Source organism: Haemaphysalis longicornis, unplaced genomic scaffold (assembly GCF_048455015.1).
Source record: "Haemaphysalis longicornis isolate Haplotype H1 unplaced genomic scaffold, Haemaphysalis longicornis Haplotype H1 scaffold_6, whole genome shotgun sequence".
Taxonomy (NCBI): domain Eukaryota; kingdom Metazoa; phylum Arthropoda; class Arachnida; order Ixodida; family Ixodidae; genus Haemaphysalis; species Haemaphysalis longicornis.
Genome location: NW_027526407.1, coordinates 105864278 through 105891947, shown reverse-complemented (window position 1 = coordinate 105891947; position 27670 = coordinate 105864278). Strand labels below are relative to the sequence as shown.

General features: G+C 44.7%; 1 long non-coding RNA gene across 1 annotated transcript in view; it reads left to right on the top strand.

The window, feature by feature from the left end:
• The window catches only part of LOC144141855 (uncharacterized), a 35204-nt gene extending 11016 nt beyond the window's left edge, over positions 1 to 24188 (top strand). Inside the window, exons 2-5 of the long non-coding RNA XR_013316718.1 lie at positions 2685 to 2842; positions 3201 to 3271; positions 18900 to 18989; positions 24024 to 24188. This is a non-coding gene — a long non-coding RNA (uncharacterized LOC144141855). The remainder of the gene's footprint in view (positions 1 to 2684; positions 2843 to 3200; positions 3272 to 18899; positions 18990 to 24023) is intronic.
• The last annotated feature ends 3482 nt before the right edge of the window (positions 24189 to 27670 follow it).

Here is a 27670-nt window from a genome sequence, read left to right as displayed (position 1 = left end):
GGGAATTTTGTGGTTAATCTGAGTGAACATGACGATGCAGTAAATGTACAAGAACTCGCTGACTGGTGCAGCGTTAGGAAATTGAGGATGTGTTTTCCATTTTGTTTCGTCGCCATCGCGTTGCGAGCGCATTTTAGCGAGCAACCACCCCACTTTTCAGATGAAGCTATTCTTGCTCCTTGCGATCGCCACTGGTTCTTTTGTGCCCAGCACGATTACAACAGGCCTGGAATTTAAATAATTCGAAGTCCTCCTCGACGCACCAAAAGCATGGCCTCTGTTGTTTAACGCAGTTCCGCATGGCAGCCTAGCATGATCTTGTTAGTTAGCTGCACTGATGACTGAATCCCAAAAAGCAGCTCTGTTTTACACATGATGCTATCGTAGGTTATGGTTTATTGTTTGAACTTCTCTTTGCTCGTCAGTCCTACTGTCCGTAGAATTAAATTTGTGTATCCACCCTCGCCTGTGGAAGTAGTGAACACGCACTTTACTCTGAGTTGTGCCCCCGACGCCCATTAAGAAACGACATCTAACGTGAAAGCGCCATAACAAGACCAGCAAGAAAAAAAACGATTATTTGTATGGCGGTTGTAACAAGACGTTACGGGCGCATTTTATTGGCTTTAGCGATATTCTACCTTACAAAAGGAAAGAAGACACGCATGGCCCTTTCAATGCTTTTTATTAGTTTCTGCTTTTCTTTATGACACAAAAAACGCCTCTATAAAACGCCCTGAAAGTTGCCAGTTAAGGTAAGGCAGAGGTTGCGAACTTATAGAAAAGATGGCATTTGTTTATCGCAACCATAGTGTGCACTGAAGGAAGACTTCCAACTAAAATTCCCCGCATTTCCCCGAGGGAAAGAATGTGAAAGTGCGAATGCACGAGTTTAATTTGCGCGGTTCGGTAATGTTCGCGAAAGAGAGATCACACACACACACACAACTACAAAGAAAGAAAGATGCATTTATTCACAGACACCTATTTGTGTTGTCGTTGTACTTGATTGCTAGAGCGGATCTCAGCTTTGAAATTTCGTGTCAGTACTCCTTTAAGCAGGTGCATTAGCCCTTCTCCCGCCTGATTCTTGGCCAATCCCCCACGTGGGTATGTGCCATGTCAGCGGCCAGGCAGCGCGCGCCCATCTCCCCCCGTTGCCAAGGAAGACGAGGAGATTCCTGGCCAATCCCCCACGTGGGAATGTGCCATGTCAGCGGCCAGGCACGAGCATTCGCACGAGCGCGGACATCGCCGGTGGACGCAGGTTCAGGGTCGCTTAAGAAATCCATTTGCACTTAAAACGGGAACTCCGTGCAGTCCAATAAGGAAGCCCAAGGCGGCCGAAGGCACTCAAAAGCAGAGATTGAAAACAGTAAGTTTCACGTAAGCGATGTCTTTGAAGGGTTCCAGCCATACGGTAGAAAATGGTCAACTTCTAATTGTAAGCTCGGTTGGTTGAGTGTTCAGCATCGGTTTTGTGCTGTCGAAAGATGTTCCTGGTGGTAGGACATTCTTAATTAGCACACCCTAGCGGTTTCGGTGCGAGCACTGGGGTCAAATTCGCATTGAATGGGGAACTGCAATGCAAACGCAGAATAACCACTTCTTCGATATGCGGTTGTTTCAGTCCCCACGGGGCCTGGGTTTGCGAAGTTATAACCATTAGAAGAAACTGTTTCTTTGACCTAAGACACTAACTTCGCCATTCGCAAACCAAAAACGTGTCTTCAACGGCTTGTGCAGCATAATGTCGATGGTGCGCGCACTATAAGCTGTCATGCTTCAGTGCTAAACTCCTATTTCCACAACTGCTGCTGGTTCACCATGTATCAGCCAAAAGAATTGTTTGTTCCGAACAAAAAACCCATCTAACTTAGCGCAATAGCACTTAAAAAAGTAGCACACGCAAGTTCATTGTTTTAAAGGCATGCCAAAGCAAACGTTTCATTGTACATATGTGGGATCAAAAATTTTCAAGTTTTGTATATCCTGTACACGGTAACGGAGCCTGTGTAGTTATGTTTTCCTTTTTGTGTTGTGATAGCGCAAAACGTGTCTTGCAGTGTTACATTGTACTTTTTTGTACATATGTTTTTGCCCAGATTGCGGTTTCTAGCAATTTTTTTCTCCTCGTGTATGCGAAGAGTATGCAAGGACTATTTATGTACGCGCTATTGAAATTGTTCCGCTGTTCCCCTTATCGTCCCAAAGTAATTGTTTTTTTTTTTTTACTTGGTATATAATTGAATACCTGGAGTGTTGTACGTCTGCTCCCTGTATGGGTCTGCAGAAGACCTACAGTATTGATAAAAAGTTAAAAATATCCAGAAGCACAAATGATTGGTTGCTGTGTATTACTAATAAATAACTCTTCTATTATTATACACCAAAACACTTTAAAACTGGGAACTTTAAAAGGCCCATGACTTTATTTCTAAAGGGTACAACACAGTCATCAATAAACAAATGCTAGTTTACAAGGTAAATGAGCAACTGTCGCAAACCATGTGTGTATAACCTATGCAATATTGTTTTATGGCGTTTTTATATGAGGACCTCTTAAGTTTCCAACTATTTTGGTAATATTGTCATAACGCTGTTTTGTAATAACTATTCAGCACATATTGTTTTGAGGAAGGTTTGGCAACCACATACTGTTGATAGGTTTTATATATTTCCAGTTTTACAAACAAGCCAATGAGACGATATACACTTCACTGACTTCCGAACCCAACGGCCTCCGCAAAAAATGCCTGATTGATTCTATAAACAATACAGACTACTCGGAACCAAAGGCGTCCGTAGCATTTAGGCGAAGCTACATAAAACGTCGAAAAACGTAAGTATGAATCCTGATATAACGAGCAGCATGCAAGTTCTTAGAGACATTTTAAACTTACTATTTCGCAACTGACATGCGTTCTTACCATGGGAGAAGGAAATACGTGAGCATCGTCAGGACATCAGTTGTTGTGAATGAGAAAATTCCTGTTATGCAGTAGGGCACTCCGAGCCACGTGGGATAAATGTTGCCCATTGGGCAGCAGGTAAAAACCACGCTATTGCAACACAACTTTCAAGAATGCATAGTAATTTTAAGGAACACCGTAAAGAAGTTGTATTTAGTAACAGTGTTAGTAGGTGGATTTTAAAATTACTGTAAAACCAATTTAATAATTGACGGCATAATATTTCAGTATGGAACAAGATTTGGTTGGTATGCCAAATGTAGTGGTTAAACCTGGAACTTACATGACGGTATATACTGGTAAGTACACTTTTACGCATCTATTGTAGAGCTTTTATTCTAATCAGTCACAACATTACGTTTGCTGGTTCACGCATTCGTCTCAGAACTGGTGGCGCCTAATTTTTGCCGTCATATAATTATTTGTGCTTAGCCCTAGTGGTAATTACCCTTGGCAAAAATTTTCTTTCGGGCCCCAGAAACAGTATGCCAGGAGCACTGTTCTCTTGGAAAACTCTCAACTAAACAAGAGTAGTCCTATTGGTAAGGCAATAACTGGTAGAAAAGAATTAGCCAAAATTCAAATTCTTCATTGCGTGAGGCTTCGAAAAGTACAATATTTCATCACTGACCTTTCCATCATTACCTTGTGCGTCATGGTCAATGATGGAAAGGATTCCATGGGTAAGTGTGCGACGAAGCACGAAAAAATGTATGTTAAATGCGTAGACTGTACAGTATAGGAGATCCTGCATTCGTGCAGGCGGCTCAATGTGGGCCCGACTGGCAGGGGCGTTAACGACCGTCTTCGTCAGCACGGATATAACATGCGCAAAGGAACTGGGAGCAATCTTGCCTTACAAAGCAAGAATTGCAAAGGTTGCTACCCCAAGCTCAACAAAACGCGCATTTTAAACGGTACCCTGACACCCGATCTCGCAAAATCTTCGAGGCTTCAGTTATAAGCATTAACGGTGAGGTGTGCGTGAGTTCGGGTGAGCTCTTCGAGCGGGAGATTGCGTATCTGGGCAGATTAAAAGAATGTTTGTTTGTTTTATTGCATATAATTGCCTACCGCGCTTCTTGAGCTTGGTTTGTCGCGCTTTTATTCTCCGCTCTGGCGTATGATTACGTTGTTTCCTTCTTCAATATAATGCCAACTCTAATAAAATTGAACCACTTGCTCGTCAGTGCCCGTGTCTGTTTGCCCTCTCTCTGCCCACGTTTTTTGCGGTGTTACCTAAGGTGTTATGTGCACCCAACTATGCCAAAGTCACGCTTTGGCACAATATTGTAGCGTAAAAAATAATGCAGCCCACTTGACATCTCTTCAACGACCTTACTTATAGATTAGGGTATTCTTATTCTGCGCATTTTTTGAGAAGCCAACCTAAAGCAGTATCCTTAGGTTCAGACCACTAAATTCCTTTTAAGTTTCTTTTAAATTCCGCCAAATAAATGGCATCTATTGGTCTTTACTAATATATTGAAAGAATTTAGGTACTACCATGACTAACGTACAATGTTATGGCAGCCAAACAAAAGCATTTTAACGCCAGTATCTCAAACCTACACCCTAATTTTGTTCCAATGCCTATTTACAAGATGTTACAATTATCAAGGCTTACCGCGATGTTGTTAGCGCAACATCTTCTTGCACGCAAAAAAGATTCTTGATTTCACCCTTAAATCGTATGTACGTAGCAACTGGCAAGGTTATATCGAGTAAACTAAAAATTTTTACGCGCAACTATATTCTGCCTTTATTCAAGCAGTATGAGAAAAATACCGTATTCTCTCGTTATAACGAAACCAGCGGGATAGCAAACATTTTTGTTATAAGCGGTGTATCGATACAAGTGATCTCTCGAGAAAAGCGGTCCCTGCTCCAATTTGACCAAGCATTGCACGATGCCTCGACGGCTGCCCATACATTCAACTTTATTTCGCAGCAGGCGTAGGTAGTCCCGCCTCTGCACCGTCGTCGTCACTTCACGTGGCTTTTCGTCCTCCTTCTCTTTGTGCTTGTCGGGCCATCAACCACAGTGTCACGCATCTCCGCATCTGTCCCTGGAGCAACCACGGAAGCCGCAGTCTCCACAAATGCAAACGTATCAAAGTCACTTTCTATATTTTGGCCAGCAATTTTATGAACAGCCTAGTACAGATCGCTGCAAATTCCATATTCGTCATTCTGGTAATGGTCAGGGTGGTTGGCAACGGTGCGGAAATAGCCGGCGTGCGTACAGCAGCTGCAGCCCTTCGAAGTTGCGAATTTTTTTTATTGAAAAGGTAAACAATTATAGCGCCCCAAGCAAATCAGCGTTGTAGCTGTTGCTGACGCGTACGTTATGAGCATGCTCTGCAAAATAGCGATGCGGTACAGATTTCGTTTGGTTTCAATGATGCCCTGATCAATCGATTGCACTACCACGTTTGTGTTTGCAGTCACAAATTCGAAAGCGATCACCTGTAGTTGCCGACCTTCCGGTCGCTGTAGCAACTGTTAATTCTGAAAAGCAGTTGGCCATTCTTTGGATCGAGCCGTGTATCCGTAGAACTCGGTAGGCTTCATAAACCACAACAGCCGGGAAGCTAGTAAACAAGACTTTCGCGGTCCCCGTTGTCGGCGACACTGCTAGTACTATGGTTCAAGCGTCGCTGTTCGCGCACCGTTGCGTCCACTTGACTGACCAATATTCTAGGAACCAAATTCTATGAACCTAATAAGCATTTGGACCATTCGGCTAAAGTGTGATGGCGCGAATCGAGCAAGACGGGTTCGAGAAAATTACCAGGGAAACACCAGCTTGCGTTGACCCGCCATCTTGACAGCCTGACTTGCTGCTCGGCGACACCTCTACTCGCCAGTTCAATCTAAACGGGTGCAGATCTTTGGGCGCTTTGGGTAATGCGGACTAAAATGCATTCGTCTGAACTGGTACCTGAATAAAGTGATACACCGAATAAAGCGCTTTCTTTATAATGACGGATTACTGTATATGAGATGAGACTACCGTGCTTGCGTTCGAAGCGAAAAAGGGAAATGAAACATTAAGGTCATAATATTGGCAACAGTGGTTACACAACGTTTTCCGCGATCTGTACTGTTTATTCAGTCGGCGTTTGTAAGAACCACTACTTTCTCAATTGCATGAGGTATTTTTGTATTATAAAAAGAAGATTTCAGAACATTTCAGAACATTTTCGGATTAACGTATCTTTCTTTATAGAGTATTGATTGATTCTAGGATTTAACGCGCCGACGCAACGCAGGCGATGAGGCGCGCTGTAGTGGAGGGCTCCAGATTATTTTGACCACCTGGGGATCGGTAACGTTCGGCGAAAGCTCCTACATGCAGGCGTTTTTTGCTTTTTCTCTCCATCAGAAAAGCGGCTGCCCAAGCCGGGAATCGAACCAGCGACCTCCGGCTCAGCAGCGCAAGGCTTATTTAGAGAGCAATCGGTAGTTTTAGTGCTGGGAGGGGTGCAACATATGACCCAAGGAATCTGTCGGTCTAGTTGGTCTGACATGATGGAAATAAGATTGCGCTAAAAGGACACGACAAACAGAAAAAGACGCTCCATACAGCGTTGTGTTGTGTGTCTTTTTCTATTCGCCCTGTCCTCTTGGCGCATTTGTTTCACACAAGACGAGCAGTCTTGTATTGTTATAAACGTATATACACTTGCCCGAATGCCGACATCCAGCAAAATAGGACTCGACTGAGAGAAGAAAAACGGGAAGAGTGAGCTCTGCGCGGCCGTTGTTTCCACGGGTGTTTTGTGATCCCGCGTGTAAATAAACCTCGCTGAGTCATTGGCTGTACGTCAACACCGAAGCTGAGGAATCGTGTTGAAGCAGATGGGTGGCTTGACTCCCTCCACCACCTCCTATCATGAACGAAAACAGTAGCCTCAGCTGCTGTCGCCTACTGAAAGGTGAACGCATGGCAGAGGGCCACGTTCATTTGATGGCAGAGCTGCCCAAGACGGAAATGACTGGCCCAAATCCGTGAGTAGCTGTAATCGAAAAATGGCGCCCTTTGTTTCATTCTGCCTGGAGGGTACTGCTTTAGTATGGTTTTAAAACCATAAAGAAGAAACTGACGAGCTGGGACCAATTTGTTGAGCAGATCAAAGGCCGGTTTGGCAATTCTACTTGAAAAAAAAACGAGCAGAACAAACATTATTTCACCGGCTCCGATTCGCGGGACAATTTGCACGATGTATTTTCAGGAACGTGTCCAATCTCCGCAGGATCCTGGGTTCGCGGATGTGTGATGAGGATAAAGTTGGCCTCTTGCGGACAGGCCTTGTGGAAGATGCTTGGAAATTTTTTATTGGCCGGGATAATTTAAACACGGGCACAGATATCTTGCGATGCTGTCCACATTTATTTAACCTGGCGATATGAAGCATCGTTCCAAAACTTTGTACGCTTAGATTTTGATGACCATCTCAATCTGTGGATGCGATTTGTAAACTGACATGGCTCAAACCATACGCCGTACTGTGCGAAAAGAGTTAACGTGCCTTAGGGACACCACCTAATGGTAATTCTTAGGGTGCGGTATACAGGTGACGTGGATCGCAAATCCCATATCACCTGCTATTCACCCGTAAGCCCCCGCTGTGACGAACGAGGGTTCACCTGCCATGATTCCGCATGCTTCAAACCAAGAGTATAAGAGTGGGCCGCACGTAGGAACCGGCCAATTCATCCGCAAAACGTGACTTCGCATCGGCGCTTTGCCGAGTGCTACAGCAGCTCCGGATTTCACAACTACAACCGAGAAAGTACGTTGTAGAAAGATCGCAAACGTCGAGTGTGTAGTGGTTGCGGCATGATTGGGCACCTCTCCCGATATTGTAGACGAAGCCGGCATTGTCCACGATATAGCCCGCCATCACTCGTTTCCTCTTTCTAACGCTGACTATTACTAGAATGACTTCCACTTGCCACCTAGCCGGTCTCCCAGAAGCTTTCCTTCCCCACCTGAACCTCCGCGGACAGGGTGTCCAACCACCGACCGAAGAGTAACACCGCCTCTCCGCCACCGTTCTCGGTAGCCACGACGCTGTCCGCCACCTCAGGAAAGCTAGTTCACGTGGTCGAACGGTGTGAAGCCGTCATTCAGGGCTTATACAATGTCTCCTCCTGTACTGTTGCAAAAAAAAGAAAGATGAACTGGTTATTGACGACATTCCTGCATAGGAAGTAGTGCACACTGAGTCATGTGCTTCTCTTATATGCTGAGCTTTTAAAATAAACTTGAATGCAAAGCGATGGTCCACTGGTGTCGTCCGGTACATTTTTTTGGTGCAGGCGTGAATATTTGCGTCGGCCCGTTGTTTGCTCTCCCAATGTCGCTTCGGTGGGCACAAATTTAGAACTTTGTTTCCCGTGCTCCCTATGTCCACCCATAACGTGATTAAGGGTATAGACTTTATGGCACAGTGCGCGGCAACCCTTGATTTTAAAAGTTGTAAAATATACGTCAATGGCTTCTCTTTTCGGCGCTGGCGGAGGACTGTCAATGCGCAAGGTAACGGACATTTCCAGTATTGGAGGGCTTATTCTGGGACTCTGCGCTGCATTAGTGACACCAAGGGGCACCAAGAGCTACTCGTAACAAATCCACCGCTACTATTGAGGGTGTCAGCATGTCCTGCGTTAAGAAGAACATCGTTCTTCTTGGCTCTTCTTCATTCTTCCCCCTTGACCAAGGGCGTTCTGCGCTGTGGGCAATAAAAAAACTCCCCTCAGAAGATGGGCATATTATGAGGGTTGAAAATCGTCCATGTGGACGAATACCTGAGAAATTCAGTAGCTGTTTTAAGCGAACACAATAACCAATCGGCGCAGCGTTCCCCGACGACTCGTAGTTTTTACACAAGATCAAGCAAAGTCTGTTCTTCTGAGAATATACTGATGTTCTTGACGTCATTGCTATGTGTGCAATCAGTATTCGGCTTCTCAAGTAGGCAAAATCCATCCCCGAGTCCACCCTCTCACACTGTTTACTCCATCAACACCGGGAGCGCGCAACCAAGTCGACAGAAGCCCTACCGAGTCAGCCTCTCAGAACGCAAGTTAATCAATGAACAATTTGAAGACATGGTAGCGAAGGGTGTCATACTATATTCAGCGGTCAATGGGCAGATCTGGTAACTTTGGTTAGAAAAAAACACGATTCGCTGAGGTACTGTGTTCATTATCCCAAATTGAACGCCCTCACCGAGATGTGTTCCACTTCCATGTATTGAAGATGCCGTCGACTACCTAAACTCCGCTTCCTACTTTTCGTCAATCGACTGACGATCAGGTTATTCTGAAATCCCTGCTCACCTGGGCGACCACAAAAAAGACTGCCTTTTTAGCGCCAGACGGGCTTCATGAATTAAACGTAAAGCAGTTCGGTCTTTGTAACGCACCTGCGACTTTTGAGCAATTTATGGACATCCTTTTCCCTGGTTTAGTGTGGAACGTTTGCATAGGCTACCTGGATGGCGTCGTGATTTTTGTTGGGACGTTAAAACAGCGTAACAATGGCGTTCTTATTTTACTTGACAAAAGCGAAAGAGCGCAATTGATGCTAACCTTTCAAAAGTGCCTTTTTAGAGATCTAGAAACCCTAGTACTCGGTCTTCTCATAGAGAGAAATGGTAATCCACCTCATGCAAAAAATATTGAAGCCTTTTCTCGTTTTAGCCTTTAATGCCTTCCTATAAACTACGCAACTTTCTGTGACAATGTTCGTGTTTTCTTATCTTTATTTCTGGTTGTGTCATAGCCTCGCCACGGAGCGTTTAGCTGCAGGAAGATGTGCCGTTTCACTGGACGCCAGCGTCTGAATCCGCTCATTGCCTGTTAAAGATCCTCTGAACAACCCGACCGGTACTTCTCCACTTTGAAGCTTCCGCCGCGACTGAAATTTACACGGATGCGAGTGGTGCTGGCGTATATGCCGTGCTCCTGCATCGCAGTTGCGGCAAACAAGATATCCTTGCCTATAACAATCGCTCCCTCAGCAAGTGTGAGTGTAATTACGTGTTGAGAGAACATCACTGTCCGCATTTGTTTTCGCTACCAAGGCATTTTGCTTTGTTTTCGCTACCAAAATATTTTGCATGTGAACGCCTTCGCACATGTACCTGTGCATTCACAATAGTCAAAGATAATCAACCGCTATGATCGCTGCTCAATCGGCAAAATCCGTGTGTTGCTTGGCTTGCGCGCTCGGTGAGGCGTCTTCAAGAACATATTTTTACTAGTATCTTTAGATCAGTCGATAACACGATGACGCTAAAAAGTCTCTCTCGTCTGAGTGATACCGATGCCAATGACGTGCATCTTGTTTCTGTTGAGCCGGTGTTCCTTGGCGTGCATAGATTAAGACGTTAAGAAAACGATCACACTCTAGAGCTATTTTTTGCATCAGATAGTGACCCAAGGTGTACAAAACGGTTTTGCATGTGTGAGAATACACTTTATAAATACTATTCTCTAGACCTCTCATCTGCTTGTGGTGTCGCCAAACATGTGCACCTCGGTTCTCAAAGTCGTACATCATGATGTTAACACTGGTCATATCGGACTTGTATGCACACTACATCGCTTACAGAGGTGCTTTTACTGACCCAATGAGCGAAACTACCGAATGGTATGTGTCCAAGTGCTCACCTTGGCAACGTATAAACGCTGCTAATTCCGGTCAATGCCACCCCGTAAATTGAGGTCCCGTACTTTTTGAAAAAAGTCAATATAGACCTACTGGGACCATCCCACCCGTTTTCGTGTGGCAACAGCTTTATTGCCGAAGGCATCGATTACCTTTTGCTTTGCGCCGAGACCTCTGCCTTACCGTTCGTAATAGATTCGGCAACAGCGATATTTGTCCGCAGTTGCACTGTGGTTCGTCATGGGCCTCCTCGTATCATTATCAGTGACCGAGGACGGCAGTTTACTGTGGTTATTATCGATGAACTTTTTCGTCTTTATGCTACATACAGTTGCCGTTCCACAACCTATCACCTGCAGTCAAATGGCCTCACCGAGCGCACACATCGGACCCTAACATGCTGCTCATGTGCGCCGCTTCTTACGAAAAAACCTCGGATGCCATCTTGCCGTTTATAACCAATATGTATAACACCGCGAATTACAAGCCGGCTGGCTACAGCCCTTTGTTCCTCCTCTACCCTCCTTTGTATCCCAGTGCTCTCGATACCCTACTCCCTTTCCGCGACCATGTAGCCGGGTTATAGCTGACATTCTTTGCCTGCACAAGAATCCCATGGACATGCCCGTCTCGGCATTCTGACCTCAAAAGGGTCTTCAAAGTGGTGTCATGATTGCTACCACCGGGACATTTCTTACAAACCGGGAGGCTTGGTGTACGTTTCGACGCCACTGCGCAAGCGCGGATTATGTCACAAACTGCTCGCCTTTTTTCGTGCCTGAGAAGTTATGTCGGCGCTCCACACCCTATCACCCACAGACCAAATGCCTAAGCAAGCGAACACATCAGATTCTAACCCAACGTCCTGTACGGGCTGACTGACGAAAATCGCTCTCACACAAAGAGTAAATGTTTCACGGGGGTTCATCCCGGCGAAACCAACTGACGCGCCAAGCGGACTTTATTAGCGCTGAGGGAGATTTGTACCCTCATTTATAGACTTCCCTGAATGCCGATAATGGCAACTACATTCAGCAGGATGGGGAACCTCTAGCAGAAGAAATGGTGGACGACCGAACGTGAGCGGCATTAGCTTCCCTTGGTATTTTGTGATCACGATTGTAAATAAACGTCGCTGCCTCTTCGCTCGTAACAGCTTGGAATTTACTCCCTTTATACACGCAAATATTTCCCTAATTTCTAAACTATTTATGACCTAATATAAACAATTGTGAAAACCTCGATAAACAGGGTAGTTTTCTTGAATATGAGCGAAAGCATTGCTACCTGATGGCTTACCCAGTCGCTCCATGTTTCCGACCCGAATCCATTGGCACATTTAAACAAGCATGTCCAAACCGCAGTTGAGTGTGTTTTCATAACGTAATGCCTAGGCTTGTGGCGTTCTTGGTGTACAAACCAGAACTCAAGGGAGTTCTAATATACACCTCAATTGCAAAACTAAAGAATAATTTTGTTTAATGTCGAGGCTTACCAACTGCACTACGCGCGAACAATATCGGCAATTCGCTGGTTGCTACCGACGCCAATGTTTCTGGCAGGAAAGTAATACCGCTCAGAATACACGGACTTTTCGACGCTGTAGTTTTGATAGTTTCTAGCTACATTCATTGCGTTGCTATGGTCACCTCTGCTTCCACTAAGCGCTGCGTGTCGGGCATAAACCCTCTAATAAAAATCCCAACTTTTGACTTTAGGTGCCGCTACAGAAGCTTCGTTTTTAGACCGTTTGGTTGGTGGTAAGTTGGAGCGTACAAGATATTGTTTGGGCGTTTTACAAAAATTAACCATTGCCACCAATTAAAACATTCAGCAAATATAACAAGCCGAAGCTGGAGACAAAGCACAACAAAGGTTTTTGAGAGAAACATTCATACGCATGGAATTCGTCACAAAGATGCCTAATGCAAAGCTCCGACGGAGAATGATGACTGTTCTATAAAAACGCGACTCTTAAACAGCTTCGGCCGATTGATCTAATTGATCGAAAATAGGCGTTTTAAGTGAAACTAATCTGATCACAACCCTAGGGGAGTTACTAATTTATTACTCACGGGCTGAAAAAGCGTCGTGTTTGAATACGAAAGGTTTTAAAAATATTATAAATGCATCTAACGTTTTAATGTGCTTTTGTATTCATATCTGCTTTACTGAGATAAAAAAACGCTTTTTGGTATATGCGGCTGTCCCTAGATGGCACAAGATGTCAAGCAAGCAAGAGGGCTATTTTTAATTCATTGCAGAAGGGATATATCTCGACAAGAGGCAACTATGCTGTTGTAAACACTGTTAAGTATTCGTAAACATTTTCGTGTTGGCGCACGAAGGTTTTTTAAGCCAGTTGGTCCTGAAGTAGTGTGTCCCATAGGAATGTTAACAGATGAGCCCCCCTTCCGCCCTCCCCGTCCCCGTCGTATATTTAATTTAGAAATCACCACCGGAACAATGGATGTGGACCTGATGAAGATGACGAATCCCTCTTGGAGACATAGCACTGACAAACTCCCCACGAAGCGCAGCCAATGTCTAATGAACGTTACGCTGCTTGGCGCATCGTGAAGCTGCGCTTGAGAGCTGACAAACGTTAGCGCTAAATGTAGGGAATTTGCCCTACGTTAGGCTTTCATTTATGCAATAAAAAAACAACCCGTTTAAAACATCTGTAACTCTGCTTATTTTATATAAAGCTTCTGTATCATGCCCGCGGGAAGACATAGCTGTCAAAAAGTACAACTAAGCGACAGCGCATACCCCGCATCAGATATTTGTTTCTCTTCCACTGAAGTGATCTAAAACCAAGTTGTAGCATATCCATAAACTGCTGTGCAATGCCACATTCAATCCCTCGTGGACGAATCACGAAGCAATCGCAAAATTTATGAATCAAAAATTTGCAGCCAAAGCACTAAAATCACGGACACGCAAATGCACTCAAACTTATTGTAAACCTGGTATACTGACTTTGAAACACAGGATTTCCGCGTATTGACAGACCTGTGCCGACATAAAAGACAACGCATTGGATCGCATTGGACAATGCTTTATAAACAGTACATGAAGATGCTTTCAAACAAGACTTTGTGTTCTTTTTAGTTACACGATCTGTAATTTTTGCAGCGGAACTGTGATAGCTTGTCTTCCATGAGTGCCTGCATCACTACAGACCCGGCGCCAAAAAGTGGAGAGGAAGGGCATTCTCAGTCAAGAATTGTGACGAAAAATATTGACGCGGCTAGGAATGAACTTGCATTTGTAGGGAGTTCACAAAACAGACAAACAAATTCTTTCCGTGGTCGAAATCGAAGAAGGGTTCCTCAGCTTAAGAAACCGGTGTATACTCGATTGAGCTATTCTCGCATTTCAGCGCTCAGCATTTCCTTTGTGTTCTTAGCACGGGCGTTAGCGTGACTTTGGCTCACTTGAAGTTGATTTTAGCTTCGAATTTTGCAGTTTGGGTTGTTATACTTTAGCAGTGGGAATTTGGGCCTATGGTTTTAGTTTGTTTTCAAGCGGAAAGCTACGACTTCTAGAGATCTCTACTTGGAAACAGCTCTGTTTTCAACATTGGAGTTGCTTAAGCTTGAGTTCCGTCCGTGCCTGCCATCGCTCAATACATGCTGCAGAAAAACGAAGAGGAGCAAAATGCTTGCCAATGAAGTGGGAGGAACAGAGGCGAGGGGCGAATGTATCAAGGGGCAGGTGTGTGAACATCGCGACTTAGCAAGATTATTAACCTGGGAGGCACGCGGCGACAATTACCTGCTGTTATTGATTCCCCAAGCATAGCGTCCGTCAGGCTCTTAGAGACGGACTGCACTCAGTGGCATCCGTGTCAAATCAACCTCTAAGATGGTCAGACCAAAGAAATTCCTTGTGAAGACGAACAGCTCTACTGTTAACTCAGTCTTCGCATTTCAACCGCAAACGTTGCACTTTCATTGTTTTCCATCAGAAATGTCTACACAGAGACAAAATGTCAATGCGGCCAGTTTTTTTGCCCCTGCGTACCACGATGTCTCTTCTAAGCGCCATGTATTCAGTCCTAGGGCAAAGCCCTATCGACCACATGTAGATCAAAGAATAAGGTGGGCCTAATCAACGCGCAGAGTTGTCACAAAATAAATGAATATAGAAATGAAACAATCGCGCAATACAGCGTCCCTTAGTCTCAAATAAAGAGACGCTTCTGTAACGTACAAGTTACCTATCACCTATGCGGCAATGTTCATCCCTATAATGTGTTGCGGTTACGTATGTATATGCGCCGTAGGTGCATATGTTTTTGGCCCGTCAAAAAGCATTCCTAAAACACAGGCGTGCGGCACAGAGGCTGACATGGCACACAATTTTTTGTGACCAATTTCACTGCATTGCGGCACGTTCTCGCTTTATTGTAGGCCATAATATTCCGCCTTTTGTATTTTCTGCATTCATGAAAATTTCGACAAATACGCCACAAGAGACATCCGTATACATGTGCACTGAAAAGTGGAGTTTTCAAATTTTAGGGGAAATGGTACACCCAACAGTCTGGAGAGTACCGCCTCCTACTACCGGAAGCAATGGTGCATACAAATCGCGTCGAATCGGTGTAATCTTAAACTAATCCCTTATAAAATCAGTCAAAGGAACTACCCAACCCTGGACCAACCAGAATTTTTGCCCCGGGGAATCCCATCTCTACCCTCCTACGGGTTGCCTGGCACGAACGAATGCGTTTGCTTGGGTTTGAATGTATGATCATTTGAGTTTCGTTAACCGAGGGCTTCATCACGAGGGTAGCGACTGCGGGATAATGGCGCGTTTTTCTTTTAATTTCAACTGTGTGTTGTTAATATGCCCTTTTTTGCGGGTTTTTTCAATTTATCTGGGAATTAGCTCCATTACAGTTGACAAAGTCGTGCTAAGCGGTTTTTGTTTACTTTAATTACTCTCTTTTTAATTAGCCGTCTTCTTCCAAAAACGAAGCGCGCTGAGGCCGCTAACCTAACCTAGCGTTTCTATGAAGGGAAGTAGGGCCTGTGATTGGCTCGGAGTAAGTCGTGTTTCGGCACCAACTAGGTTGCAGGAGGAGTTGATGGCCGCCAGTTCAAGATCAGGAATAAGGGAAGGGGCAGTGAGGCAGACGTTTTGGGGAAGGACACCATCAGCATCACCGAAGGCAGCACGAATCACCCAATAGAGTCTCCACGTAAAAAGTGTTAGAACAATGACAGCAATGTGAGGTGACATCGCCACTCCATCCGCGCAGAAAAATGAAGTGCGGAGTTTTCAGGCATGTTTTAAGAACTTGAGATGGGTGTTTCTACAACACTGGAACCGCGGAACTAGTCTCTGGCGTCTGGGATAGACACTCAAGAGGTGTTTTGAGGTTGTTTTTTTGTATTTCCACCAATGTCACTGCAGAGATTAGATCCCAACATGCGGGGTAATTCTAGAGGGAAGTACTGAAAATACCATAAAGGTGCTTTCTGCTAGTTCCAAAAAACGTGGTTGTCATTGCCGGAAGTACCGCAAACTATCCAGTGAATTCTTCTTGACTTGTTAACAACCTATTTACGCACTATTTACAAACATTTTTGCACATAGTTTTAAGTGCGAATGCACTTCTTAAGCGAGCCTGAATCGTCCGCCGCCGTAGTCCGCATAGCAAAAGCTGCGGGTGCGCGCGCTCGTCGTCTTCCCTAGCAACGGGGGGAGATGGGCGCGCGCTGCCTGGCCAGGAGTGGGGGATTGGCCAGGAATCGGGCGTGAGAAGGGCTAATGCACCCGACACGAAATTTGAAAGCTGAGATCCGCTCTAGCAATCAAGTACAACGACAACACAAATAGGTGTCTGTGAATAAATGCATCTTTCTTTCTTTGTAGTTGTGTGTGTGTGATCTCTCTTTCGCGAACATTACCGAACCGCGGAAATTCAACTCGCGCATTCGCACTTTCACATTCCTCCCCTCAGGGAAATGCGGGGAGTTTTTTGGGTCTACTTTCTAAAAATACACGTTTCAACAAATATTGCAACAAAAATTTTGAATTCCTGAATTACTGAAGATGACTCTAAATACTTTCAATCATTTAGAACAGCAAGGTTTTTGGTTTCCAGCGGCATGTACGCGATACAATTATTCAACTCTCCAGATGGCTTGCGCTTTGCCTCCATGTTATCCTTTTCCACGAAGAAGCCCCGTAACAAAGATGAATATACATTTTATGCATTGTTAGGCATAGCCTAAAGGGGAGAACAGCAGGCGTCACGCCTAATTATTTTGCTTTTACGTGTCCGGTATTATATATTTATTTTGAATAAACTAAATATATAATAGTTGGTGGGATGGACCTTTCATATCATCCTCGGCAAAGTGGAATTGCAAACAACTACGCAACTGAGTAAGTAGACTCAGTCACAGCCTATTGCGGATTTGTGGGTCGAATGCACGCGCAAACCTTCGGAAAATTATGACATCTATATACAAAGGAGGTCGGCAGGGTGGTAAAGCAAATTTAAGCCCTGTCAAAGCCGTCTGTTTTAGTCGGGGCAGTAGGCGAACCAAAAGTACAGAATGCGCTGTTAGTAGTATGAAGTTCATTAGGTGAGAAACAAACATGAAGCTTTCACTTATCTCCAGTCGTTGGTCAGTGGAACGCGTGCAATAAAACACACGAGAAACGCGCGCGAAAATTGCTTTTACGTTAAAACTGGAAATATGAAACTGTGCTCTTGCATCGAAGTATTCAATTTCTGTTTGATCGCCGGTGATGCATTGTGTAATCCGAAGAGCCATGACGCGTAGCTTGCACATGTTGCGTAGAAACAACTGCTAAACGGTAATTGTGCGTGAATATCGTCAGTCCTAAGCCTTCAACTTGCGATGTCAAATTGCTCCCATGCTTTTGATTTCCTACGATATAATTGGCTAAGGCATTTGCTGCAGTTCTTTGGAGAGGTGCAGAACGTGATGAAGCTGAGACGTTCACATGCAGAACGAAGCAGGGCAACGCATGTGTCAATATTTTTTAAGGTTGTACTTTTCTTTCACTCTGTGCTGTCAATACTAACATTCAAGTACTGTTTGATTTTGTGCCATTGTGAGAGCTGATCCGTACGACAGTACACATTGTTAACTTCAAAGTTAGTGCAGGAAATTTAGTATGAAGGCGGAACCTCGTTGACGATGACAAAATCAAGGCAGAGCTTTCAGTCCCAATCTTCTCTTCGCTGGGAGGTGGTGTTTCTAGCTTTAAGGGGGCTATCTAGCATTGCTTACGACCTTCGGCATTTACCGGTTGTAAAAGAGAAGCCTGCAGCCAGTACGTATCTTCGGGTTTATTCAAAACTAATGTACTCCTAACGAACAGGTCGGTGGCGCCTGGATTTCCATGAAAGATACCTGTGTCGAGCTCCACTTCCAATCGTCACACTTAGAACAAGTGCGTGCTGATGGGACTCAAAAACGTGACCATAACTGCGTTAAGGGTTTACATTCAATAGCTTATATTATTTCAGTTACACCTTCATTTATTTGTATGAGTTCAAGTGCTTCGATTACATAAGAATGCCGCGTCGTAAGATATGCGTAAGGAACACCGTGCTTTAGCACAAGCTCCCCGAAAAATAGAAACCTAAAGTTATAATACGGCATTTTATTTATTTTATCAGGTTCATCGTCTCAGTCCAAACCACAGAGAGAGGCGTTTTTTGGATATTCTCTAAGCCAACCTACCTAACCTATTTTTTGAACTTGCACCATTGAGTAATAGTGGACTTAAAATATAGTGAATACATGTCTTTTTTGAATTCCCTGCAAAGATTTTCTCAAATGATTGTAGTGGTGCTTGAACTGAATCAAGAAGTGGACTGCGACGTAAAAGTGGCGCAAGTGGGGTCATGTACCCATGTCGGTATGGGGTATTGGAAATTTTTGAAATACTTGCTATGCAAAAATTAGGATACACAGAACGATAACTCTTTATTACAATTTCATTGAAATCTCTTTTGCAAAAAAAAATTACGTGAACTCATAAATGCTACCGTGTTTTTCGCTTTTATGTAAACGAATACGTAAGCTTTCTCAAAGAACGATCACAACCTTAAAATGACGTTTACATTTTAATCACAAGTTACTATGATTACTAGGTGTTCTTTTGGTCAAATCGGCCCTTCGTTTTATGTGTGTGCAGTACCATTCAGGAGACATAAATAACAATTCTGTGCCCTAACTTCACAGCATACACACAACAAGCTGGATGCATCGAGTTTCTACGATTCCTGAGTGAGGATTTAAGCTGCGGCGTTTTTTACCACCAGGATAATACTGGTAAGAATAAAAACTACCAATTTAAGATTTCGCTACCATGAATTTCAACATACCATCATGCATGTCTGTTAAGCATGTGCAAATTTATTTTATTGCACCATCTGTCATTTTTTATTGTCTATGAAGATATGTAACCTATTTTTAGTATACATTAGTACAAAAGTACATCTGTTGCAACCAACCTGATGAATGTTATTGAAGGGGCACGTACAAGCATCGGCAGGGGTGACTTCGTTGCTGCACTGTTCACCGACATAACACGAGGCTCCGAAAAAGTAAATGACTCTCTTGCAATTGAAATGGTATGCCGGTATTTTGTGTTCGCCCAGCATTGTAGGCTCAACTGTAATTTTCGTAATACTGGGAAAAAATGTGGAGCGTTAAAGTATATATTCTGTATCATTCAGTTATATTTTCTTTTACCGCAATGATTCCTCGTTGGTACAGTCTAATTTAAACTTGTTCATGCCAACTTTGTTCTATCTGGCAAAATATCGTTCAATCAATATGCGCGTGTGGCGTTCGAACACAAACACAAACAACACAAAAGTCATACACGTTGACTTGAAAAAGCCAGACACAAACCTCATTTTAAATGAAGCCGAAACGTCTATAGTCTTGCCCATCTATAACAAACTCGAAGATCACGCTGATTTTGTTTGTTATATGCGACGTTTGTTATAGGTGTAATGAGCATTTTCTCCGCGTGAAGACGGGGCACGCATGAAGGCGCACTGACGCGGCCGCGGATATCACCTGGAAGGCACGCATTTAGCTTGCAACCTCTTCTGTTCGTGTCCTCCTTCAGTCCGGCAGGGGACGATGGTGCAGCAAGGGGGGGGGGGAAGGGTGGTAGAACATTGAATCCACGTCGACGACGTTCTGTTTTGTTTACATAGCTTTTCCTCTGGTTTTCGTCTTCTGGCAGCAGTCACTTCTGATACAAAGGGTAATTTCCGCGCAGTTCAATAGACGCTTCGCGTTTGAGACAGCCGATCGAATTTGGATTGAGATTGCTAGGCGCGATCGGTCGTTGGTTGATTGTTCCCTGTAGCAGAGTTGCACTCTTACGGCACTTCATGATATGTGGTACAAAATAATTGCCTCAATGCATGCGCCATGCCCGGTTCGTTCTTTGAATCCGAGCATGTGTGTTACTGCCGCCACCATAAGTGGCCTTGACTATATACTACAAGCAGCACAAATACCACAATAAATGTAAGCAAAAAAACAAGACAAGCTAGTGGCTGGGAAGTCAGCGCTATAGAGTTTCATACTAATATATGCAGGAGAAAATCTGGCTACACTGCCTAGGCGAGTCGCGATAATTCGAACGTAACTTCGTGTACCACCAGAACTATCAATTTGTCCTTGGCATGGCTCAAGAACAGCCTGGAAATTTCAATCTGGCTGCAAAAAAAGCAACAATAATACTGCACCGAAATATAAATTTTTTTAATTGTAACATAAAAGCTCGGAACGCATTTACGTATAAGTGATTATTTAAATCTTCGCGCAAGATGAACAGGAAAGAATGGCTACCCTATATTTTTTATCTGGGATTTGAGACATAAAAAAACGTTGAGGCTAGTTAAGTCAAGCAGACGAAGATTATGGCTAGCTGCAATGGCCGCGCCCACGGCGCCCACGACTGCCGCGCCAGATTTTCCGCTAGTATATATTAGAATAAACCTCTATGGCCAGCGCAGAACGTACTGCTGCTATAATGATTCGTGATATTCTGCATCTCACGCCTCACAAAATCGATGAAATGTCTTACTAGTAATACCACTCGCAAAAAATCGCGACACTGTGGCCCCCTCTAAAGAGTAAAGTCTCCACAACCATTCCTACAAACTAGAGGACCACGGGTTCCCGATTCTAGATTGGTGGCAGAGGTGTCAAAAAAACGGCCCACGGAGAAATGTCTAATAACGCAACCAGCCAACGCTAATATATCACACAAGTGGAGGATGTTCAGGACGCGTCACAGAGAATTACATCTGTGGGTGCCAGCATAAAAATTAGCTTTTCGCACAGCATCAGATAACCCGGTGGGCTGTGTGAAGGCTTAAAATGCATGTGCGCTACAACTAACACTTTGGTTAAATCCGACATACAAACACATATCCGGCGTGTTTTCACAGTGTAGTTTACAAGGTTTTATTTTCTTACAGAACACCCATGTGGTGCCTTTGCAGAAAGTTACTTCTCCTATAAATCATGCCAAGCACAAAGGTATAAAGAAGTGTAAAGCTGCTTCGCACATTACATTACCCTGTCGTGCAAAAGATAATATTTTCCGGGAGATATATTAAGCTTCTCTTGTGCTGTTCACCTGCAAAGGAGGAAGAGAGCTCTTCGTCGATCCGCTGTTTGCGCCTGAACGGCAATATCTGGGAAACCACAACATCTGTTGAACATTCCATTGGCTTGACTTTTTTGACAGCAGAGCTTGTTCTGCTTCTAGTTCCGGTATCGAACGTTACCAGAAAACTAAGCCCAGCCGAGCGCACGTGAATGTCCGCCTTGTGAGGATCCCCCGCCGTCCGCCAGGCATGCGCTGCTAAGAAATACAAAAAATGCCAACTGCACGTGAGCTTGCGACTATTGAGGAACAGCCGGTGTAGGCAAGCTCTACCTTCGGCAACACTCTCCCGGCATGTGGCGCTCGAGATACCACGCCACACGCTATTTGGGAATGCCCCTCTTTACCCCCGCTCCGTTTACCCAACCCTCCCACTACCTGGCTGGAGGTGACCGGGAGCTCCTCGCCCGAGATACAGCTCCTGACCGCCACTAGGGCTCAGGATTACCTGGCGCGCCTCCCTCACCTGAGGGACACCCGCTAGGACTGAGCCTCGTCAGAAATAAAGTTATCTCTCTCTCCGCCTCCCCATCGTTGGTGGCTTGATCTCTCGCGCACTCTGGTACTCGCCATTTCACGTACTTTTGCGCCTTAAGTAGGCAGCACAGACGCCGAGTACGCACTACAGATGCCTAGTTCGCAAAGCTGCTTGAGGCGGGTCCTTAGGCAGGCTAATAGATTCCCCACTCGGAGAAATGTGAAAGGCTGCGTACGAAACAATCCGGAGCTGCCAGTCGTCGCGAACGTTCAGCACCAAGTTCGGAAATCCACGTGAGGTGCAACAACCGGATCTCTGATAAAGAGACTGGGACTGCATCCCTGCTGTTTCCGGAGCCCTACACTACTAGGACAACCTGCGCACTTTTTGTGTAGTATACTTGTTTTCGATCCTTTTTGCATGTAACCAACTGCAAATACACCCTCTTCATGTCACGGTGTACATTCTTTGTGTATTGCAGTACTTATCGGCAAACACAGTTTTATTAGTGATGGTGTAACAATAGCTGTGCACAAAGCATTACTCGTAATAACAGTGGCCACTTCTGCTTTAGCCATATGGTTTAAAAATCTCCACAACATTTACATAAAATGAGTGAACACATTTCTGTAGACCTGCCATTAACAGTGTCAAAAAAAGAATTATTAAAAATATATGATACAAATTTTCGCGAAAACAGCGGCAATACAAGGCGTAACGACAAAAACATTTCAGAACAGGCAAAATCAGTGAGCACACCCTAGAATATAGCGTTCCGAGAAACTATAATAATCGTTGTAGCAATTGGTTCGGTTCATTGTCTATAATTTTCTTCTACACACGGTGATGGCGCAGCCTAATGGCGTCCTCTCGTGCAAATGTACGCTTGCTTAACCCTAGAACATTTCCTTTCTTGAATGTGGCTTTATTCTTTCTTTAATAACCTTGCTAAACCCGCCAATTTACTGTGGGTTTGTTGTGTTAAACAAGAATGCTGCCGTGGTTGCCAAGCACAGTGTTGGACCAAGAGGCCTTATAAACAATAAATCGATAGCCTATTTCAAAATCCGAGTTTGTTGCAAGTTCCAACAGCAGATGAGAAAATCTTTCTATGATCGTCGAGAAAAAAGATATTTGGAAAACTGCTTTCATTAGCAAATCTGGAACGTAAGTGATAGGCCTTACTGACCAGTGATGATTACACTTAAATACCAGCGTGTTACATTATTGTGAACATATTTGTGATCGCAGTTGGTTGTTTTCTGATAATTGAATTGGTAATGAGATGATGGCTTTTTAGAAACACTCACTAAGAGCTCGTTTCCGTTTATTTGTGCGCAGACCCTTCAATGGCTATCTGTGTTGCGAAGACACCAACATTTATTTAGGTACCCAAGTGTGCTTGCGTACGGTAGTTTGGTTTCGAAAGGTTAAGTATTTACCCTACCTGTATTTATCAAGTTTGTCTTCACTTAGGAAGCACGTTTGAATTGTTTCGCTTTTGTTTTTCTTCCTCTTTAGCTCAACATAATTGGAGAGGTCAAATTAAGACGCTTCACCTTACAGCTTCTTCTCTTTCAAGCCTGTGTGTGCGGCACTGCAGCTGTTTCTCACACACCATCCCTTTTACTGTCGGCAATATGACGTCAGTGCCTGGCACACTTCGTTATCTCTCGTTCGCTATCGGTAAGGCGTTAGCTAGGTGGGACAGTGATGCAGTTCTCGGCGGAATCTCCGATATACAAAAGCTGATACTGGTCCCAATACTTCATCCCATTAAACGTAGCTTCTGCTACCATATTAAGGAACTGTAAGTACATGTTCTGGAGTGCTAATACACATCGCACCATGATATTTGGCATTTTGAGAACCAATCGGAAGTACAATGAACGACCACATTTTTTTACTACAAATAACTTGACATATCTTTCAGGGACAATTGTCTATCCAGGAGATAGGCCTATGTTATGTGATAATGTAGCTTTCATTATAGTTCAGAAATTCGGCTTCGTGAACGTTTTGTGCTTCAGAAAAAAGAATTTTTTTAGTGGTTCAAAAACTGGGAAGCAATAAATCCCAGACCACAATTGTTTTTTGAATGATGCAGACACAGACCAGGCCTCTGTATCGCCTTTTTGTGGACGAAATGTTCCTGAAAAAGCGAAATATATGATTTTTTTACTTTCAGGCAATCGGAAAAATAAGCCTTGGTGTGAAGTACGCGTTAAAGATCCCGAATGTGTTGGCGAGAAATGTTTAGAAGATTTTATTAAATGCTCCAACATGGTAGGCCAGTACGCATTTTACGCAATAAAGAACGACAACTGTACGGTAGAATAATTAAAATATTTACTTATGATATCATCACCAAAATATCTGTGCTTACTGACACTGACACCAAACATACAAAACAAATATTGGCATCTGTTGGAACTTTCGAGGACGACGAGGATGAGGCTACTACCGGGCTCATCGGAGCATTCCTAGAGGAAGATGACTACACGAGGCGGCAAGATGGATGTGCATTGATCGGTTAGCTGTACATAATATATCTGCGTTATATAATCGACGGCCTGTTCTCTTTCCTCCCGGGACGTTCTTCGAAAGCATGTTTTTTTTTGTTGGTGTAGAAACGCTTGAAACTCCTCATGTTGTGTGTAAGTTCAGTTTAGGTATGTTGTTGCTTGCGGAATTCCTCTAAGATACGCCAAAGCGTGACATGAAGGTGACATGTACTAGAAAAATTACAAGCCAATCAGCTTAATGTCAGTCGTCTACAAGGTACTGACCAAGGTAATCGCTGACATAATTTCTGCCACCTTAGATTTCAGTCAGCCTAAAGAACAATCACGGTTTCATAAAGGCAAGATACAGCCCCTGTAGTAGTAAGGAGGAACGAGAAACAAAGGTTCTGTCACGTGATGTCTCGGCAAGCACGAAAGAATGAACTCGGACAGATTCGAAGAGAAATTCGAGTTTATATGAACGAAGAAAAACTCAGGCATTACAGATCACAGTAAAACCATAAAAAAGCATAAATTACGTAAGAAAATATTAGATAGTAGCAGAAAATTTTATTACAAAACTCGAACTAATAATTACACTTCAACCAATTATTCAAATATAATGCATAGCCCAAACAATGTTCCGTCCCAACTGCTCTTGTAACTAGTTTTACCTAGTCGCTGTTGCCGCTGGCCGCTGCGTTTTTGTGTTCGGTTCATCCTGACCTGGCTTTCGCTCTCGGCCGGCTTGCCTGTACGCCTAGAGCTAACTTGGAGCGTGCCAGGTCGCACAATTTTCTCGTTCCTGGCATTGACGGGATTTGTTCAGTTACGGGACAAAGATTACAGCTTCTGGGTACTTCATCTCTCTCGACAAACAAAAGCTTTCGACAGATTGGAACACCGATACTTGCTGGGCATTTTGCGCTGGCGGTACGTGCATGCTGGCAGTACGTGCAGTGATCGACCTTGTAGAGTCAGACAAGTACACAGGGGAGGGGCTTCTACAGTACTTTCTGGGAACTACCAGGTCATTATTTTAGAACGTGCACATTTCCGGTCCTTCTGCTCAGAAGCCGCAGCCATTTGATGCTTATGTTTTTAAAACATGGCGAATCTCCAGTCATCCTTGCCAGGCTTACGTTTTAGGGAAACTACGGCAAGTGAAGTGTGCGAAAAATTGGCAATAACCCAGTTAGACAATCCACAGATAGGAAGGTCACGCGTTGTCCGTTGGCATCAGCTGACTTCGGCGGCACTTCCGCCTGATGATCGGCATTTCGGGTGGTTACGTGGCTGGTAATTTCTCCCGACCTCTTACCGTCTGGCGAGATTCCCTGTTCTGCGTTCCGCATGGTGTCCGCACTGCCGCCACACTGAAACATTAGAACATGTCTTGTTTCACTGCCCTGTAGTGGCAACATTTTCGACTGTATTAAGCAGGATGTTCGGTCTCACACTTCGAATCAGCACCCATTCAAATGATATGTTGGTAAATTTTCTAATGTGTGCTGGTGCTTTGCTTTTGCGGAGAAGTCGTGGTGCTGCGTGTCTTGGAGCACGGCCGCAAAGGGCAATGTTCCCACTGCTGTGGCGTGTCCCGTCGATTTTCATGAGTTGTTTAGAACATGTGTTGGCAGCTCTGGGAGAAGAAACCTTTCTTTTGCGTTGCTCCACGCGCTTTATAGTGGTCAGGAGCAACATCCTGAGTTTTCTCTAGTGCCGTAGTGAGGTCGGTGTTGTTTATAAACTCTTTCTGTGAATGCTATTGAACTTTGTGTGACTTGATTTGTATTAGTGTGTTGCCCACGCCAAGAAGTTTTGTACAGTGTGCAGAATGACCACGTTACATGAAAACTGATTGGATAAAATTCTGTATGTAGGGCAGCGCTGTTATCACTAGTCGCTGCGCTCTGATATGGGGGTTTTGATAAATTCTCTCTCTTCTTCCCCTCCCCCACTCCACCTCACCTATAAGCGGCTTGGACGATTTGCTGCCACCGTACCTTGGTGAGACGATTGTCGACCCTGACGAGAGCTCTCTCCGCTCCACGCCGGACGAGATTGCGCAGTATGTCCCGGCAAGTGGCGGGCGCTTCAACAGCGCCAAAGGTTCGGTGTTGTCCGTTCGGGACGCACCTCCGCCACCAAAACCCGGGCTCCCGGTGGCCTCGGAGACCAAAATCTGGGGGTTTCGTTTTTCCGCAACCGGTCCCTTTCCTCGTAACTGGAATCCTACCGTGACTAAGCTCCGAATTAGGGCACATGACTTCGACTCGCTCCACTGTCCAGTCACTGCTCGCGCCTCGATCGCGCGGAGTTTGCTGTTTTCGCTGCTTTGCTAGGCCACCTCTATCATGACTGTGGCTGCGCGAATAAAACTGCCGGTGGGGCGCATCGTGTGCCTTTTCCCCTGGGGCGGCAAGCTGAACAAGGTCATGGGGCAGGTCGTACAACTCCCCAGGAGTAAGGGATGCCTTGGCTTCAATGATGTGAAAGTGCTGGCGACTGCACTGCACGTTAGGTGCACGTGGGCGGCACTGGACCGTAATATAATTGTAACTAGCTGTCTCGCCTCGTATTTTCTGAGCGCTCGTCTACGCTTCTTTGGGCGAAGTTACCTCCAAAATAGCGTCGACCGAGCTGGCACGCCATCACCGTTTCACACAGGTGGAGCTAAGTCCCTGTTAAATATTAGCAAATAGTTCCCGGTATAGATTTGTTAAAAAGCACACTGTAAGCCCTGGCGGAATTGCTGTACCCCAGCCTCTCGCCTCGTCTGCAGCAGTATTCACTTTCAAACTGGAATCCAAGGAGGAAGTTGATCTGGAATAATTTTTAGAGTCCCGTAGAGCACCTTTCCAGTAGCTTTTTGTACGCGGGAACATTCATTTCGTTCCTACACGTAGGCATGCCCTGTGGATTGGTTCGTGCGCTCCACGGGGCAATACCTTTATTCAGCGGAGCGTCCGATTCCACGTTGCACACCTTTCGGGATTGCACAATCCAACACGCGCTACACCAGAAATTGGCTCAGTTGTTTGACATCACTCGCATCCCTCACAAAACTCTGCGGTTCTTCAAACCACTCGCACCCGCAGTAGTAAACCAGTTTGTTTTGGTCTTTGTGGAGTGTTTCTAACAGGTTTGGCTGGCCTGCAGCGCTGTTACTCACTCTGAGCGGCGGCCAGGCCTGCATGAAGTGCTTACTAAAGTGCGGAAGAAGGTCTTGCTTCACCAGCGAAGGGAGCAGCGCATGCTTGGGTCTTCCGGATTCATATCCAATTGGCGAACACCGGTATTATTTCTCGAAGAAACAGAGGCTGGAGAA